This window comes from Colobus angolensis, unplaced genomic scaffold, assembly GCF_000951035.1.
Source record: "Colobus angolensis palliatus isolate OR3802 unplaced genomic scaffold, Cang.pa_1.0 Scaffold32, whole genome shotgun sequence".
Classification (NCBI taxonomy): Eukaryota; Metazoa; Chordata; class Mammalia; order Primates; family Cercopithecidae; genus Colobus; species Colobus angolensis.
In genome coordinates, this window is record NW_012116488.1 from 10100964 (window position 1) to 10119932 (window position 18969).

Consider the following 18969-nt stretch of genomic DNA (forward strand, 5'->3'; position numbering starts at 1 on the left):
ACCTTCATGTAGCAGCAGGAGCTTAGCACGACCTGAGCATGAGCTATGGGCCAGGCCTGGTGGTGCTGGCAGCTTCAGCTGGTCAGGCTCCTTTAATCCTCACAAAGCAGCTCCAGGCGGGACCGTGGTTATCCCCTCTTACAGATGAGGAAAGCTGAAACTCAAGAGTTCCTGTGAGCTGCCCGCCATCACTTAGATTGAAAGACGAAGAGATGGGACTCAGGACCAGGAGGTTTCTGGCCATAGGGCAAGTGTTCTGCGGCCCCAAACCACCAGGCTACACTGCCAGCAGCCCGGCTGGCCCTCCACTGCTGGCACCCAGCCTTTCAAAGTTGCCTTCCCAGAGGCGAGGTGAAAGGCCAGTTGTATTGTGATCAATTGTATTGTGATCAATACAGGGCCAACTGTATTGTGATCAAGAAGTGCCAGAGCTGATGGGAATCTGTATATTGTGACTGGGCTAGCCAGATGGTTCATCACACCACCTGGGCCAGACAAGGTGCTGACGGTGGGTGGATGTGGGGCAAAGACCTGATTCTGCTGGTTTCTGGCTGTGCAATTTCAGAAAAGTCAATTGTCTTCTTTTCCTCGTCTTGCAAAGTGGGGATAAGCACACACACATCTCATGGGATTGTTCTGTGTCCCACAGGATAAGTAGAAAGTGCTTGGTAGAGTATATGGCCCTGGCGTTGTTTTGGGTATTGCTATTGCTGGCCAAGGCTGGGCTTGGGGCTCAACCTCAGATGTTGAGGATGGAGGGGCACTGCCTGCCTCTCCCTTCCATGTCCCTCCGCGGTGGCTTCAGATCTGGGGGAAGCTATGAGTTTGCCCACTGTGTGTTCATGGTCTCTACTCAATTAGAAAGGAAATAAGACAGGGCATGCTGGAGCTGTGGGAAAGAGTGTCACTGCTCTGTTCAACATTGAACAGGCAGCTTTATTTCCAGGCTGTGGATTAGGACAACCTGGAAGAACCATCGCGGGAGCAGAGGATTGGAAAGGCACTTTCCCCCCAATACATTTCAAATTCATATACTTGAAAAATCACGGAGGCTTCTACAGTCCACACAAAACAGTCTCTGTTTAACAGCATCATGTTCAGTTTAAAAAATAAATAAATAAATAAATAAACACTATGTATAGGCAAAGGACTGACATTGAAATGTTTTATATCCCACAATGTTGAAAGAAAAGACATCGAGTATTTTTTTCCATTGCACCTTTATTGTTTATTCTGTTCAATGTTCAGAATTTTCATACAGTCTTTCTAGAATCACATAGAGCCTACTGAGTAGCTCCTTTCCCCTGACATTGCTTTATTTCTAACCAGCCTCCTCTCATCCCTTGTCCTTAGTGTATGATATTCTGCTAGTGTCCAAGGAGTTCCCAGGGTTGTTTTTACAGGGGAGGGAGAAGGGTGTACGGTGGTATTCCTGCGGCTTTCTCTCCTCTCCACCTCCTCTCTTGTTCAGCAGCCTCCAGACCCCCAAGGGCTAAGGAATCAGACACATTGGGTTTGGATCCTGACTCCACTAGGAGCAATGTGATCTCAGGGACATTTCTTGATCTCTCTGAACCATTTTCCCTTCTTCTACAATGTGGGGGAGGAAAACCTCCCTCTCTCACAGGGTTACTACGAGAATTAAATGACTCCAAGTATCCAAAGCTTCTGGCACAGTGCCTGGGCACACAGTATGCCCTACCTGCACCTTAGCTTCCTTCCTTCTGGCAGGGAAGAGATATCTGATAAATCAATGCCAGAGCCAGCTGCTCAGGAGCATTTGCTTTATAAAAGAGCCTGGTCCCTTTAACAGGGCCCAAGAAATGACTCTCTAATGATGGAATTTCAGACACCACAGCATGGGTGAGGGAGAGATATGGAGGCATAGACTATAGAAGCCTCAGAATAATTTGAATCCAGCCAGGCAGACTGCTGCTGCTTCTGCCTAGGGGCAAGGCTGGTGATACAGTTTGGCTGTCACACCACCCAAATCTCATCTTGAATTCCCACGTGTTGTGGGAGGGACCCAGTGGGAGGTAACTGAATCACGGGGGCAGGTTTCCCATGCTGTTTGCATGATAGTGAGGAAGTCTCACGAGATCTGTTTTAAAAATGGGAGTCTCCTTGCACATGTTCACTTTTCTTGTCTGCCACCATGTGAGACGTGCCTTTCACCTTCCACCATGATTGTGAGGCCTCCTCAGCCACATGGAACTGTAAGTCCAATAAACCTCTTTCTTTTGTAAATTGCCCGGTCTTGGGGATGTCTTTATCAGCAGTGTGAAAACAGATTAATACAGCTGGCAATGGCAGAAGGAATACTAACCCTCTCTTTTAGGCCATGTCACTGTAGCCAGGCAAGGGCCCATTTCAGGGAGCCAGGAGAAGGGAGCCAATTTGTTTTTATGCAACCATCCCTGCCAGAGAGGAAGTTGCTTCATGTGGGTGTAAACCAGGGGCTTTAAAAATGCAGCAGTCCTTTAGGGCAATCATTAAATCCCCTCGTTACGCCCCTGAAAAGTCACTTGTCACAGGGCTGTCCTCACAGCCTGAACCACCATGAGCTCTCATGGGGGAGTTCTTGTGTCATTTACACCCCACCCACTTTTGAAGAGGATCCCATGTATCTTGCCAAGGAAGGAGTAATGCACCTAGTTCTGAGCTTTCCGCCTTGTTCTTCCCAACTGTCATGGTACATGACCACTAAAATCAAAATCTGATAAACGAATGGTCACAAGAATGAAACAATAACGCTGCCAATAAGAAGCTGAATATTCTGTTCAAAAGTTCATCTGCAAATATAGCCACGCTCTTCTTCCTCAACGGTAGTCCTTTTAATTTTAAGCTGACCTATCACTCAGCCCTTATTCATGCATAATTCTCAGTAAAGATAGGGTGCATCTAAGGTCTGCATGCCCACAATCGTTTGACATCTCCGAGAGAACAACAAAAAGCCACTCAACAGACAATCTTGAAACATGCACCAACCAAAACCGTGGCTGGTAGTATGGGAAAATGTCCTTCAGACCAAAGAGGCAGAGAGAGAGAGAAGGAGAGAGAGAGAGAGAACAAGAGCGCAAAAGTAAAAGATGCGAGATGAGACAAGAAGACTAGCATGGCTCCACAAGAGAACACCTGCAGTTGGGGGAGGAAGGGACAAAGCAGATAAAACCAAGGAAAGCTCTATGGATCTGGGAGTGCCTTTCCAAGTATTTGGTTCATGCTAAAAAATAGAGCACATTTATTAAAAATATATATTTATAAACCTTGATATGAACAGATACACACATCAAGCCAATGAAAAAAGAAAAATAAGTTATCTCCCCGGTATCAAATAGGTAGACACTTTTGATGAATGGGATGCCTGTCAAAGGGCTGCCCCTGTGGTTTTTCCACTAAATAGCTCGTCAAGTGAAGATGAAACACTTGTCCTGGGAGACACACATCTGAGCCGTGTCTGCCCTATTCATCTTTTCAAATATGTGATATCCGTCAGCGATCTGGAATAATGAATTTCTGCACCCATCTGCTCACCGATGGTGTCAGAGGCTGGTCGTCCAAGCATTCTTCTGGGCCCCCTGCCAAAGACGTTGAGTTCCTAGTGCTGTGAATGAGTTTTGTTGGAATCATTGTGCTTTAGTGTCTGCTCCCTGCAGCAGGATCGGTCTATTTGTGTGACCTTCTGTAAAGTCTGAAGGTGCATTTGATTGGGTGGTGTGGGTGGGTCAAGCCTGCTGGTTCTCGCAGGGTCTGGTCAGTGATATGCCGACACGCAGGACTTCCATCTCCGGCCATCCTGAGGCCTCTGAGGACGCTCTGGGCCATTCACAGGGTGGTGTATATGTAGACAAATATGATCACAATCAGGTTCAGAATGGTCCCGATAATCCCCAGCATTGCCAAGACACTCTCCTCCTTACTTTCTTTTTCTTGACCTCCTCTGTCTTCATCATTTCCACTCGTGATTACCATCTTGGTTGCAAATGTCTTTATCTTCCTCACCAGGCTAACCTGTAATTGGAAAGAGGCAGCACAAAAGATGATCACTTATAAGCACGCCCTCCATAGCCAGGCAGATCTGCAGTGGGTGATCTGCTTGCAGGTCAGACCATGCTGTGGGGATGACAAATCACACAAGGATCCTATCTTGGGACACCTTGCTCTTGGCCATGGGAAAATGGCAGAACACGGCTAATTGGTTTAGAAGATGAGTGTCCTGACACTGGTACAGAGAGAGGAGCCTAGAAGTCTACCCGGGCACCACCCACTTTGTTGAGCTGGTTTTCCCCCTTTCCCTTGAAGGAGAAACTGGGTCAGCTGCACTGCAGTGAAACTAAAGTCTGTGCCCTCCGTCCTGGTGGTGGGAATTTCACACACTCTCACATATCAGCTTACACCCAAGAAACGTGCTGTCCTGAGTATCCACGAAGTGTGTAGGGGGCATCACAGTCCTACCATGCTAAAGCTCTGACTGCGGTATGGGTAGGGATGGTTGGAAGCCAGGGAAGGTGATTCATGGAGACCAGGCAGGATGGTAAAGTGTCTATGCACAGTGTGGATGAGTAGTACCATGAGAAATTATCATAATCCCTAGTAGAAATAGATATTGCTACAATCATTCCAGAAAATTTCCTGGCATTAGCCAGAAAAGTGAACAGACATATTCTACCACTGGACACCTGCTCTGCCAGGCATATACCCTATAGAAGGCCTCGCTTCCGTGCACCTGGAGACATAGACAGGACTGCTCCCATGGGCTTCATCTGCCATAGCAGAGAACTGGAAGTTACCCAGATATGCACCGAGAGGAGAGCAGATGAACATGTGGTGGTCAGTCTCTACAATGGAATATTATATGATGGTGAAATGAATGAATTACAGCTATATGCAACAGGAAGAACAAAGCCCAGACACTTAACGGAGGGAAAAAGCACATGGCAGACAAGTTTGTGCAGCACCATTTGATTTATAAAGGCTCAAAACAGGCAAAACCAAGTCATCTATTGTTTTAGAGATAAGCTCTTTGATTTTCATAAAAAGTAACGGAATGATTAGCATCAAAATGACTAGCATAAAACTCAGGAGAGTGGCTTTCTCCAGGCAAGAGCGGAGCAGGCTGCCATGAAGGAGGGGCACCAGTGGCCTTCAGATACTAGTCATCTGCCATCTGTTAAGCTTTAAACTGTTCCTTTAAACTGCCGGCATATCTTCCAGCTACTCTTTTTGTATGCATGATACATATTGCAATAATCAAAATAACTTATTTTCGAAGACAAAAAACATGGCCATCCAGGAGGCAGACCGGGCAGCCAAAGCCTTCTTTTCCACCAATTGCTGGTCCAAACCATAAGTAAAATAGGACTAGTGTGTGTGGTGGCGGCGGCCCGTCCACTTGTGACGTGATGTGCACCAGGCCAGCCACACAGCTACATGTCCTCCATTGGAGGGCTGCACCTTTAGAGTCAGAAGGCTTTTCATGCTTCAGGGTTTGAGGATGGTTAAACTGATGTGTTGGCTTGACTGAGTCATGCATGCCCAGATAGTTGGTCAGGCGTTATTCCGGGTGTGTGTGTGTCAGGATGAGATTAATATTTGTGTTGGGAGACTGAAGAAATCAGACTGTCCTCCTACATGTGCGTGGTGATGGACCAATCAGCTGAAGGCCCGAATGAAACAAAAAGGCTGACATTCCCCCAAATTCCTCCTGCCTGCCTGCCTTCAAGCTGAGACAATGGCTTTTTCCTGCCTTTGGACTGGAACGGTCGATTTTCAGGCAGCTCCTCCTGGGCCTGCAGCCTGCAGGTCTTCAGATGGAACCACACCACCAGCCATCCTGGGTCTCCTGCTTGCTGACTCACCCTGCAGATCTCAGGCCTTGCTGGTCTCCAAAATCACATGAGTCAATTCTGTATAACAAATCTCTTTATACACACCTATATATATCTTACTGGTTCTGTTTCTCTCATTCGAACGCTATCTTAGGACACACATCCAGGAAGGATCACAAACGGGAATCCAGGAATGTGGGAATGTGAAACGAAATGGGAAATGAAATGTCTGCACGCCCCTCCCTCCGTGCACGTGAGCCCCGAAAGGGCTGGGTCGCTCGCACCTTACAGAGTGGCTCTGGATCCGGAGGACAGTATATGTGAATGAACATCTGTACGAAGGAGAGGCAAGCACATCAGTGAAGAATGGAGGAACCGATGCAACACGAAAATGTGCAAAAGGAATGCCCTAAAGGCAAGTTTCATATTCCTCACAACTTTGGTTTACTAGACAGACCTACAGTGGGTTCCTACTCCCATAGCTCAGTTAGGGAAAGCTTCTAGTTGGATTCGTTTGGTTTTCCTGCTTTTTCTCCCCTCGTATGCTTTTAATGATGTATAGTAAACATACAGAAAAGTCCACAAAGTGTGTACAGCTTGATACATTTTCATATCTGTTTAGCACTGAGAAAAAGAAACAGAGCCTTCCAGCACCCAGGGGCCTCCCACAGTGCCCCGTCCAGTCACTATCCTTACCTCCTGAAAACCATTATTGTGGCTTCTAACACCATTGATGAGTTTTGCCTGGTTTTGAATTCTAGGTAAATGGAATCACACAGTATGTCCTCTTTTGAGTCTGATTTCTTACTTTCTACACTGTGTTTGTGAGATTTGCTCACGTCTTTGTGTATAGCTGTGGCTTATTCACTCTCATATGTGAACAGTATTCCGCTGGATCACTACACCCAAAATTTATGTCTCTATCTGTGGCTGATGGGCATTTTCGTTGCTTCAAGTTTGGGGCTATTATGAATAATGCTGCTATGAACATTCTTGTACGTATCTTTGGGCAAGCATATACATACATCTTTCCCAATATTTCATATGAAGTTTTTTAACATACAGCAAATTTGAAGGAATTTTACAGTGAGCACCCATAAACTCACCATCTCAAATCCATCACTAACATGTTCCCATACTTGCTTTGTCACGTATCTGCCCATTCCTTATTCATCTATCTTCTTTTTTGGGTGTACTTTAAACTACATATATCATTATTACTATTATTATTATCATTATTATTTTAAGACAGGCTCTTGTTCTTTTGCCGAGGCTGGAGTGCAGTGGTGTGATCACGGCTCACTGCAGCCTTGACTGCCTGGGCTCAAATGATCCTCCTGCCTCAGCCTCACGAGCAGTTGGTACCACAAGTGTGCACCACCATGCCCACCTAATAAAATTTCTTTTTGTAGAGACTGGGTCCCACTGTGTTGCTAGGCTGGTCTTGAACTCCTGGGCTCAAGCAATCCTCCTGCCTCAGCTTCCCTAAGTGCTGGGATCATAAGTGTGAGCCATCATGCTTGGCCTAAATTGCAAATATTATTTCATTTGCCCTTAAACACAGAAGCATGCTGCATGTTTTAACCACAGTTCAGTATCTATTTACAGTTTTCTCTTTTAATGTAAAATTCACATGTGCATTTCCTATTGACTACATACATACCTAGAAAAGGAGCTGCCAGGCACAGGGTATGCATATGTTTGATGGTAATGGATACTGCTAAACAGCTTTTCAAAGTGGTTGTGTCTGTTTGCTACTTTGTAGGTGTTAGTGGATCCCCTCTTTTTATTTTGGCGACTCCATGGCTCAAACTTTGCACAAAGTCATGAGAAGCTGGTTGTAAGAACCTTAGAAATCCACTCCCTTTACTGCCCTGGACAGATGTCTATCCAAGCACTAGTCATTTCTTTTATGGAGTCTCTGGTTTATCATTCATCTTCTTAGAAAGACTTCAAGCCCTTGGAGGAAGGACTTTTGAATCCCCACCTCCAAGCGTAGTGCCGGGCATGGAGCAGGAACTTAAGAAAATTGAATGAGTGAATGAATGAGTGACTGAATGAATGAGTGGGTACTCTGGGGCAACCTGGCATCTCCCAGTCTCTGCAGGTCAGGGAATAGATGGCCAGGGTTGGTTTAAGAAGATGCAATTAGTGCTGCCTTTATAACCAAAGACCCATCATCACAGTCAGTCAAGCAGAACAAAGTGCCTGTCATGGAGGCTGCTTCGTTTCAAGGCTTAATTTAGCCTCTTTCCTGAGGTAACCCCAGATAACTCTGACTCAGGAGGAAGTGGAGGGGAATAATCAGGTCAGCTGTGTTTACTTTCTGAGGACTCTGAAGCAAACAAAGACCTAGAAGAGACCTTCTCGGACTCACAGAAGAGTTGCATCTCAAGCATCTGTTTCCAAGTTGCTTAAGTCGTCAACTTGGAAACTTGAATTCCCCTGTAGACATCATGTTGGGAGTGTGGCTTGATTCCCCCGGGAGTTACTGAGGGCTTCCTTAAATGGAGTGGTTAGAATATTGTTTTCTTTGGAAAAAGTTGTCTGGCCAGGGTCTGAAGGATGAAGAGTGATGGAGGAGACTCACAGAATCCAGGAGATTAGCCTAGAAACCAGAGCAATGATAGAGATGGGAAAGGAAAACAGAAACAATAAGCAACAAGTAAAAAAATAACTGCACATTTAAAAATGAATTAGACAGTGTAATGAGAATGTTTGTAACTCAATGGATAGATGTTTGAGGGAATGGATACCCCATTCTTCATGATGTGTTATTTCACACTGTGTGCCTGTATCAAAACATCTCAAGTACCCCATAAATATATACACCCACTTTGTAGCCACAAAAATTAAAAAATAAAAGTAAAAAACTTAAAAAATGAAAGTAAAAACATTTAAAAAAAACAAGCAAAGGCTGGGGCCAGTCAATGTCTGACATAACGCCTGCTAAAAGGTATATACATTCATTTATTGACTCTGTCATTTACTCATTTCTTCCTGCCAGGGGCTGGATGGAGGGGGAAGTGGGGATTGGCTGATAATAGTAAAGGCGTCTCTTTTTGGAATAATAACAATATTCTAAACTTAGATTTTTAGTGACGGTTGCACAACTCTAAATACACTCAATATACTAAAGTCATGAAACTGTACACTTCCAATAGATGAATTTTGTGGTTTGTGAATTATATCTCAATCAAGATGTTCATTTTTTAAAAACAGTATTTGCAATATAATCTGAAATATAAAGTGCCCAGAAATAAATCTAATAAAGAGGTGTGAAATTTTTATAAAGAATATTGTAAACTTTACTGAAAGACATAAAAGCAGACCAACATGAAAAGGAAGATATACCATCTTCATGGAATGCCAGCTTCAATATGCAAGATTCAATATCCTAAAAACATCAGTTTTTCCTAAATAGGTTTGTTGTAGTTCCAGTCAAAATGTCTACCAGGTTTTTGGTGTTATTTGATAAGTAGGTTCTAAAATGTCTATCAAAGAGCAAATGGATAATAACAGCCAATATGTTTACTAAAGAATAAGGTAGGGAAATCTGCCTCATAAAACATCAATATGTCTTAGGTCTAAGGCTTATACAAGCCTTAGACAAATAGGCCAAAGAAACAAAAGCAAAGTCACACATACATGGACACTGCTGATCCACAGGGGAAAATGGGTCTTTGATGAGCAATGTTGGAATAACTGAGTATCTGTATGAAAGGATAAATGAAATCAAACTAGTAGCTCATCCATTCCAGATGGATTATAGCCAAGAATAGAAAGAGAACACTTCAAAACTTTTATAAGGCAATATAAAGGAATATCTGTATGACCCTGGGGTAGAGAATGGTATCTTAACAAGACATAAAAGCTCAGACTATAAGGAAATTCGACAACCTTAAATTCAATATCTGTTTATCAAAAAATAAAGCATCATCAAAAGCAGAAAGTTAAGCCACAAACTGGGATATATACTACACATCATTCTATTCTCAAATGAGTAAGAAAATGATAAATATCCAGTAGAAAACTGGGCAAAACTGTGTCCAGGCATTTCTCAAGAGAGTATATAGCCATAAAGAACCTAAACCTCAGTATCAGAGAAATGCCAATTAAAACACAGTGAGCTACCATCAAACAGCCATAAGATTGGCAAGAACTAAAACATCTGACAAGACCACCGAACACTGACAGAGTCTGTAGAGCAGCAGGGACTCTCCAGATACCTATTGCAGGAGTATCAGTGGATACTGTCACTTTGGAAAACAGGATGGCATTATCTTATAAAGCCAAACATACTCACACCCCAGTGATCCAGCCATGCCACCTTGAGATACACACCAAGTACACCTGCAAATGCGCAGCAGGGTACATGGATAAGAGCATTTAAAGACAGCAATGTCAGCATAAGCGAAATGCTGAATCCAGCATCAATGGCCATCCGCAGTGGCCTGGATCTACTGTTGTAGGTTCTCAGGCTGGAATAACACAGAGCGTTGAGGAAAAAATGAAATGCTGGAATGTGCCATTGCATGGATGAATTGCAAATACAATACCGAGTGAAAAAGCATGTTGCAAAAGACCACAGAAAGGATGTTCCCACTTAGGTAGGAAGTTCAGAAACAGGGAGAATCTAACAATATTTTATATGGAGATACAAGTGTGATAAAAACACAAAGAAAAGCAAGAGAATAATAAACCCCAAAGCTAGCGTAGTGGTTCCCACTAAGTGGACAGGATGGAGAGGATGCTCAAGGACTCTCTAAGCCACTGGTAATATTTCTCAAGCTGGTGGTGGATACATGAGCGCTTGCTCTTTATACTTCCATTCTAAATATGCTTCTCATATCTATTCCATATTTAAAAAGTCAATTGCTGATTTAAAACTTATTAGTTAACTACATAATTAACAATAAAACAATACTGATATTAAAACAAATAACTAATTAGCAAAAACCATTCTCAAAAACAACACAGGGTTTTAAAGACTGGGCATATTAAGTGCTGTGCTGAATGCCAAAAGAAGCCCTGCATGGTAACCAGGAAGGGAGCCACTTTTCTGGAAAGACACAGTGCTCCTCATGAGCACCCCTACTGTGCCAAGGCGATGGGCAACTCACTTTCAAGCACAGTTCTCAGCAAGCCAGTCCTCTGCTGGGCTGCTTCCAATGAGCACACTTGAGAGTTTTTAATCATTTGCTTAGTTAGGATGCATGTCTTGGAAAATAAACCACATGAATATACAGTGACACAGTACTGTGCATGGTCTGGGCCTAGAGGCTGCAGGGCAGCTGGGGAGAGCCCTGCAGGGGGACTCAGGGTTCAGTGTGGAATCCCAGCCGGTCAGGGTATAGAAGACACCGAGGTCATGGCTCACTGGGCCTGCCCAGCATCCATGGTCTTTCTTTTGGGATCAGGGTCTCGATTTTCCTCTGGAAAATTACCCTTCCCAATGGAGGCTGTCAATCAAGCTACCATGGGGATGGGTCTGGATCCTGGCTAAGCCTATAAGACGCTCTCTCTCTGGAGCTTAGTCTTAGGTAGGGTGAGAGCAGGTGGGGTAACCGTAAACACTGACTCATCCTAGCCACGGTGCTGAAATGAGGTTCCATTAGCTGCTGCTGCCTGGATGCCTGGAGCCAGGCTGACTTTTGCCCTTTCTAAAGCTCAGTTCACCATTTCCTTCTATCCCAGGAACTACCCCATATCCCTGCAAAAAAAACAGTGTTTTTACTTAAGGCAGCTGGAACCCATTTCTTACCAGTATCTGTTGCATGCAACCAAGGAGCTTTTACTTGTACACAAAGGGTATTCAAGTTTATTTTGTTGGCTTCTTTGAACTCCCCCTAGAAGAATACTCAATGCTAACCAAGCGTCCTCTTAAAGACTTCCCATCATTCTGGAATTTACCACCTCTCAGGAAGTATATTCTACCAGCTGATAGCTCAGTCAGGAAAGCCCTTTGCTTTACAACAAAATATTCTCACTTAGCTTGCACCCACTGGAACTACTTTTATAACCAGGAACTGAACAAAAGCAAGTCCTTGTTATCCTCTGCAAGGTAGCACCACAGTTTTTGAAAAACTGATACTGAAGGAATGACAACTCTGGCTTCAGATACAGCTGGGATCCAACCTTGTCTCAGTGGTTTATCAGCTATGTGACTGGGGCAAGCTGCTTCATTCTCTGAGCTTCAGTTTCCTCATCTGTAAAGCAGGGATAATAGCTTATAGGATTAAAGATATTAGGTGTAAGTCTCCTAGCTTGATGAATGGCGGCCACTACGATTAAGTGGTGATGATGATGATGATGACAATGATGATGACAGGCTCATTCTCATGACTTCACAAGCCCTTTTGTCCAGCTAAGCACCTTCTGTTCCCTACTTGTCCAAAGAGCCACTCCTAATCATGATCCCTTCTCCTGGGAAGGCCCACCCTAAAAATCACAGCACGCACAAGGAAAACACTATTCCAGGGAAAGTTTTTTGAGCCCAAACTGGGCAGCATTGTCCTCTCCCTCCTGGATGTGGCACATCCATGGATGCTAATAAGAACCACTTCACTTTGGGGCCCCCACAGCATGCTGTGACTCATGATGCTGCAAAGCCCAATTGCTCCCTCCTGTTCATGGAAGGTGAGCATTTTTAACCCAAGAACAGGACTTCGTATTTACATTACAGTCCAAGGGGCTGACCTCTGCCCACTGTGCCAATCTGTTGAGTTCACCTTGGTTCCCAGATGATTGTCTTCCTACATAGTCACTCTCCTCCCAGCTTCAGATCATCCACACACAGGATGTGCACACTCTCCATACAGCTGTCTAAATGACTCACCTTCCAGTTTTTGACTAGGTTTCCAGCTTGATACCAACTAGCTCGTTAGCACTCTTCCAAGGCTGTCAATTGGTTACTATTTGCCTTCTCCTCTGGCCGACATTTCTCCAAGGTTGCTATAAAGTCCACCTAGCGGCCGGGCATGGTGGCTCATGCTTGTAATCCCAGCACTTTGGGAGGTGAAGGTGGGCGGATCACGAGGTCAAGTGATCAAGATCATCCTTGCCAAGAGGGTGAAACCTCATCTCTATTGTAAATACAAAAATTAGCTGGGTGTGGTGGCCTACGCCTGTAGTCCCAGTTACTCAATAGGCTGAGGCAGGAGAATTACTTGAACCCAGGAGGCAGAGACTGCAGTGAGCCAAGATCACACCACTGCACTCCAGCCTGGTGGCAGACTGAGACTCTGTCTCAAAAGAAAAAAAAAAATTCCATCTAGGACTTAGAGGTCGCTAGGTTAGTGACCCTGCTGGACAGACCATGGCTGAGCGATATCCAAGATGCTGGGTCCTGGCACTCTCTGCAGCCTCTATTTGCTGGTGAAGTTTCCTCTTTATTACTTCTCTAGACCAATTTCTCAGAGCCAATTCTAAGAATTGGAGTTCGTCCCTTGCCAAGCCACTCAGTGATCAATAGTAAACTGGGGAATGAAAAATTCGTGTGATTACGACTCACTGATGCATTACCTGGCAGTTGAAAATGATGGTGACCATTTTCAGCAAACTAACACAGGAACAGAAAACCAAACACCGCATGTTCTAACTCATAAGTGGGAGTTGAACAATGAGAACATATGGACACAGGGAGGGGAACATCACACACCGGGGCCTGTCAGGGAGTTGGGGACAAAGGGAGAGAGAGCATTAAGACAAATACCTAATGCATGTGGGGCTTAAAACCTAGATGATGGGTTGACAGGTGCAGCAAACCACCATGGTACATGTATACCTATGTAAATAACCTGCAAGTTCTGCACATGTATCACAGAACTGAAAGTAAAATTAAAAAAAAAAAAAAGAAAGAAAGAAAAGGATGGTGACAGAGACCATGTGGTAAAAAAAAGGAAGATGCCTGGCTAGGCAAGGTGGCTCACACCTGTAATCCCAGCACTCTGGGAGGCCAAGGTGGGTGGATCACGAGGTCAGGAGATCGAGACCATCCTGGCTAACACGGTGAAACCTCGTCTCTGCTAAAAATACTAAAAAATCAGCCGTGTGTGGCGGCGAGCGCCTGTAGTCCCAGCTACTTGGGAAGCTGAGGCAGCTACTTGGGAAGAATGGCGTGAACCTGGGAGGTGGAGCTTGGATTGAGTTGAGATCGCACCACTGCACTCCAGCCTGGGTCAGACAGTGAGACTATCTCAAAAACAAAAGGAAGATGCCCATGATGTGATAAGGGGAAAAACACAGGATATTAAAATTCAGTTCTACTTACGACTGCAAATAATTTTTTAAAATTATTTAAACAGTTTATTTTTGTTAATGATGGGAATATTTTCTCAGTAAGTTCAAACAATGTTATCACAGGGAAGGGTAAGTTAATGTTAGATCTAGAACAGTTAGTACAGCATTATCTTGAAATTTCAGGGGGAAAAAGTGGTTGACTGGAACTTCATCTATCTTTTTAACCAAACAATGTTAAAATAAACACATTTGAACAGAAAAATGTTATCTAGTTCTTTTATATTTCAAATGTAAAATACTTTAAGAGAGAAAATTCCATTTTTCTGCATCTATTTAGATAATATTACAATAAAAGGCAGCGTGGAATGCAGAATGTAGCTAGTGAGAATATTAGATAATGCAAATTTAAGAAGAAACTAGCTTTTCCATATTAAATAAAGTCAATGATCACATAAATTCAACATGATTACAGGGACTAAAGTAAAAATACAAAGTACAATACAGTGCAAGTAAGATTTTTAAAACTTACTTGTCTAGGAAAAACATGCTGGGGGAAAAATCAGAAATGTTCTATAACATAGTTGATTATGTTAATTTACTTTTATCACATTCAAAGCAATTAATATATAAATAAGTAAAACTACGAAGACTACGAGTGCTTCTGTTTTCCAACAATCCTCGAAGAACCTCACCAGCCAAGTGACGAGAACAATGCCAGCGTGCAAGGAGAAATCTTGGTGTCAGTATCTCTCTGCTTGAGAGGCTGGAATTTGAAAACCAAAAGGGGTCGTTGCTGTATGTGAAAAATGACAAACGAGAGAGGTTCTGACAGCTTTTCTATAATACAGCAGAGATGTTCAGGCTGAATGGGAGTTGGCTTTTGTGTCATTTAATTCTAGTACCAACTTGTTTGTCAAAATAATGCCAGTCTCAGAACTAAATCTGTGCTCCCTGATGTGCTAAAAGGTACCAGACATTCCGGAAAAGGAAGACAGGGACTATTCTATCCAAATTCTTTCCATCACTCGCTGCCTGCTTTCAATGGAGTGGCTCAGGCTCAATTGTAATTCCAAGTGTTTCTCCATCTTGAGAACATTTCCATATTTTGGAGCGGGGAAGGTTCACGCTGATCCTATCTACAAGGACAAGCTCCTGCCTGGAAATTTAGCATCGCTGTTTGACAAATCTAGCAGATGAGGCCAGAGCACAGAGGAAGTATCAACTTCTCCCCTCAAGGAAGAGACCTCAGTGGTCACCTGAAACACAGCCGCCCATAGCAATGGGCATATACAAATGGAAGACAACAGCTCTGGCCTTCAACGAGCTTATAGCCCAAGGAGGGGAAAACACAAACTGATCACTATAGTGATGAGGGCTCAGGACACTGCAGAGAGGGCACGCAGTGAACTGTCCCCAGAAGATAGAAGGTCTGAGTGGAGACATCAAAGGCCAGTAGGACCATCTCAGATGATGGTGGGAGAAGGGCACTGAGGCAGGGGACTGGCAGATGCAAAGAAAATGTGCAAGTCTACACACGGAATGCTACATCGAGGAGGACTGGTGCAGCAGCATGGTGAGGGGGTTGTCCTAAGAGCTGAGGCTGGAGGGGGAAGCAGGGACTAGAATAGAGGCCCTTGTAAGTCATGCAAGGCACTTGAGGAATTTATTCATTAGATGCAATGGGTACATACATGTTCAATTCCTGTTTATTTTCTCAATCACACATATACACTATGTATACTCTTGTATGCATTAGATACTTTATACTGAATTTTTGAAACTCACTTGGCTCCTAAAATCAAACCACAGAAAGTAAAATGAGTAACTGGCTCTCCAGGACTAAATGTCTGGACAGGGGGGCTGCCGGCTCTGGCAACATTCCACAGTTGCCTTCCAGGCTTTCAGGAAATGAGCTGGGAGTCTCTGAGTGACGGGGTCTGAACCCAGGCAAGGTCTTCATCAGGGGCTGGGCAAGAATTTTCCAAAGGACAAACTCCTCCACATGTGCCCATGCCTAGCACAGGCAGCCACAGAATGGCCTGGCTGTCATCAGACGGCCACTCAAGGGAGATGGCAGCCAGGCCATCCCTGGTGATAGGAATTACTCCCAGGAGTTCCAAAGGACCACTGAAGAGATAAAACATCTGTAAAGCATTTACTCTGATCAACGAAGGTTCACAATGATTAGCATTAATTACACTGCTTCCCCTCTCTAATTGCCAAGATGTTGCTGGATCTGGCTTTGTACTTGATATCTGTCATGATGGAGCCAGTAGCTACTTAGCTACTATCCAGCCACACATGATGATAAAAGTCATAGCTACTAATTAGTAAATACAGTTCCTCCATCCATCCACCCACTCAACAAATATTTATTTAGTATTTACTCTATGCTGGACTCATTCTATTTTGTTTTTTAGAGATGAGGTCACACTCTGCTGCCCAGGCTGGTCTCAAACTCTTGGGCTCAAGTGATCTGCCCACCTCCACCAAATGTTGGGATTATAGGAGTGAGCCACCATGCCCAGCCAAGACCCTATTCTAGAGACACTGCGACAGCACAGACAAAAATAAGCATTATCTGCATTTTAGAGATAAGGAATTGAGACTTAAAATAATTAGTGAACCTCTGCAACATTCCAGGAAGTTTGTAGGTACTAGGGATATGGCAGTGAAAAAAGTAAAGAAATGATCATAAACTAAGTTGCCACTTTAATCACGCAGCCGACATGATTCTCAGGTATTGCCCATCTCCTGCCTGCCCTCAAATGCCCACCACATTCCTGTCCCACCACCGCCTGCTGCGGCTCTAACCTCTGTGCATTTGTTCACATGCTCTTCTTGGCTTGCATAACTACTGCTGGCCCTCTGAGGCTCAATTCCATTGGTAGCATTTCCTAGGACCCCGTCTTCGGATGTCTGGGCAACTCCTGCCCTATCCTGTGACCATCTCTTGATTTGGGTCTTTCCCCCACTAAACTGAGCTCCTTTGGAGGGTCAGGCCTGGGTGGGTCTGATTCACCTCCATGTTCTTTGGCCCCTGAGCCCGGCCTGGGGCAGCCACGGTGTTCTGTACTGAGAGTGAGTGGATGCATTGGCTTACTCTGAGAGGCAGCTGAGATGGGGGGCAGGGACAGCCTAGCCCAGCCCTCCAAGCTGGACTTCCCTATAAAGAGATAGCAGCGGCCAGGCGTGGTGGCTCAGGCCTGTAATCCCAGCACTTTGGGAGGACGAGGCAGGCGGATCACGAGGTCAGGAGATCGAGACCATCCTGGCTAACACGGTGAAATCCCGTCTCCACTAAAAATACAAAAAATTAGCCAGGCGTGGTGGCACGCACCTGTAGTCCCAGCCACTTAGGAGGCTGAGGCAGGAGAATCACTTGAACCTGGGAGGAGGAGGTTGCAGTGAGCCAAGATCATGCCACTGAACCCCATGCCACTGAAAGTGAGACCTCATCTCCAAAAAAAAAAAAAAAAGAGATGGCAGCAAGGATAACCTTGTTTATTTTCTTTCTCCCCCGGAAGTCTGATGGAAAGGAGGGATTAGTTTACTGTGTGTTGAGTGAGAAAAGTTTAAACACTGATCTAAAGAGAGAAAAAACAGCTCCCTGTACTGACACTTAAGGGTAAATTAATCAGTAATTCCTTTGCTCAACGAGAACACGTTTTTCAGTTGTGGGAAAGGTTAATTCTGTTAGTCTAGACTTCCCTGAGGAACACAAGTCATCAGGTGTCTCTGAGGCAAGGATGCTTCAACAGTGGAGATGAGACACAGGCCTATGGAGCAGACCTCCACCCCAGCAACGTCACCCGCCACCTGCCTGCCACTTCCACCGGGCCATGGACCCCACTTGCCAGGGGGACTCTACCTCCAATTCCCAGGACTAACAGGGAGTAGGGGAAGGGCCCAGGGATTTGGGTTCCAGGTATGGCCCTCAATGAGCTGTGTCACCTAAAATACATCAACCTTCCTCTCTGGTCCTCATCCGTAATGGATTCATGATGGGCTCAAATTGGGTGATAGCCAAGGCCTCTCATGGTTCCAATAGTGTACATGGAGAGGGGAAGAAGGCCATAATCTGAGAAAACTAAATTTGAGACTCTTGTGATCCCAACTAACTCTGTGACCAAGGGAAAATCTCTTAACTTCTCTTAGCCTCAGTTTCTTCGCCTCTAAAATGGAGCCAACAGTAGAGTAAGCCCAGATTCTTCATGAGGTTGTTAGAGGACAAAACAAGGCGGCGTATAGGACAGCCCTCAGTAAGCTGTCAGGGAGACACCAGCATCTGCCCTTCTTTGATGCTGAGAGGACAGATGGGAGGACGCACTTTGCCTGACAGATCATTGCCTGGTGAGAAAGAGCCTCCATCAGAGTGATGGCAGTGGCAGGCCATCTGGAGTGGCTGAGTAGGCTGGAGCCCCACCCCACTGGGTGCTGCTGCAGCTGCCCAAACTGTGGCTGCAGACTCAGGCCTCCCTGCACTCCCGGGGACCTGGGAAGTCACCCCTGGCCTCACAGCCTTGGAAGTGCCTCTTCCCACTGTCTGACTTCTCCCTGCTGTTGGCATCTGCTCTGATCTCAGAGCAAAATTGGGACCCGGCCTGGGTGCCATGAACAGCATCAGGAGGTAGACAGATTCCTGAGCAGAAGGAGGTGGGTCCCTAGGAAGGCCCCACCTTAAGGCCAGGGAGAGCCTGAAGGCTGGGGACCGGACTGCCAGTCATGCAGATCGAACTGGGGCTTGTGGTGCCTTTTCCAGGCCCACCCATGACTGCCCATGGACCACCTGGCACACACTTCCTCTCCTCTGAGGTCCATAAAAGCCCCAGGGTCAGCCAGAGCAGGGAAGAGGATGGAGAGGACAGAGAGACCACAGGAGGACCAACTGCAGAGAGGA

The 18969-nt window shown here is 45.1% G+C and overlaps 1 long non-coding RNA gene across 1 annotated transcript in view; it reads right to left on the reverse strand.

Annotated features, from left to right (window-relative positions):
- Window positions 1–1201: 1201 nt before the first annotated feature.
- Window positions 1202–18969, reverse strand: part of LOC105518492 — a 48461-nt gene continuing 30693 nt past the window's right edge. Inside the window, exon 2 of the long non-coding RNA XR_001002843.1 lies at window positions 1202–4011. This is a non-coding gene — a long non-coding RNA (uncharacterized LOC105518492). The remainder of the gene's footprint in view (window positions 4012–18969) is intronic.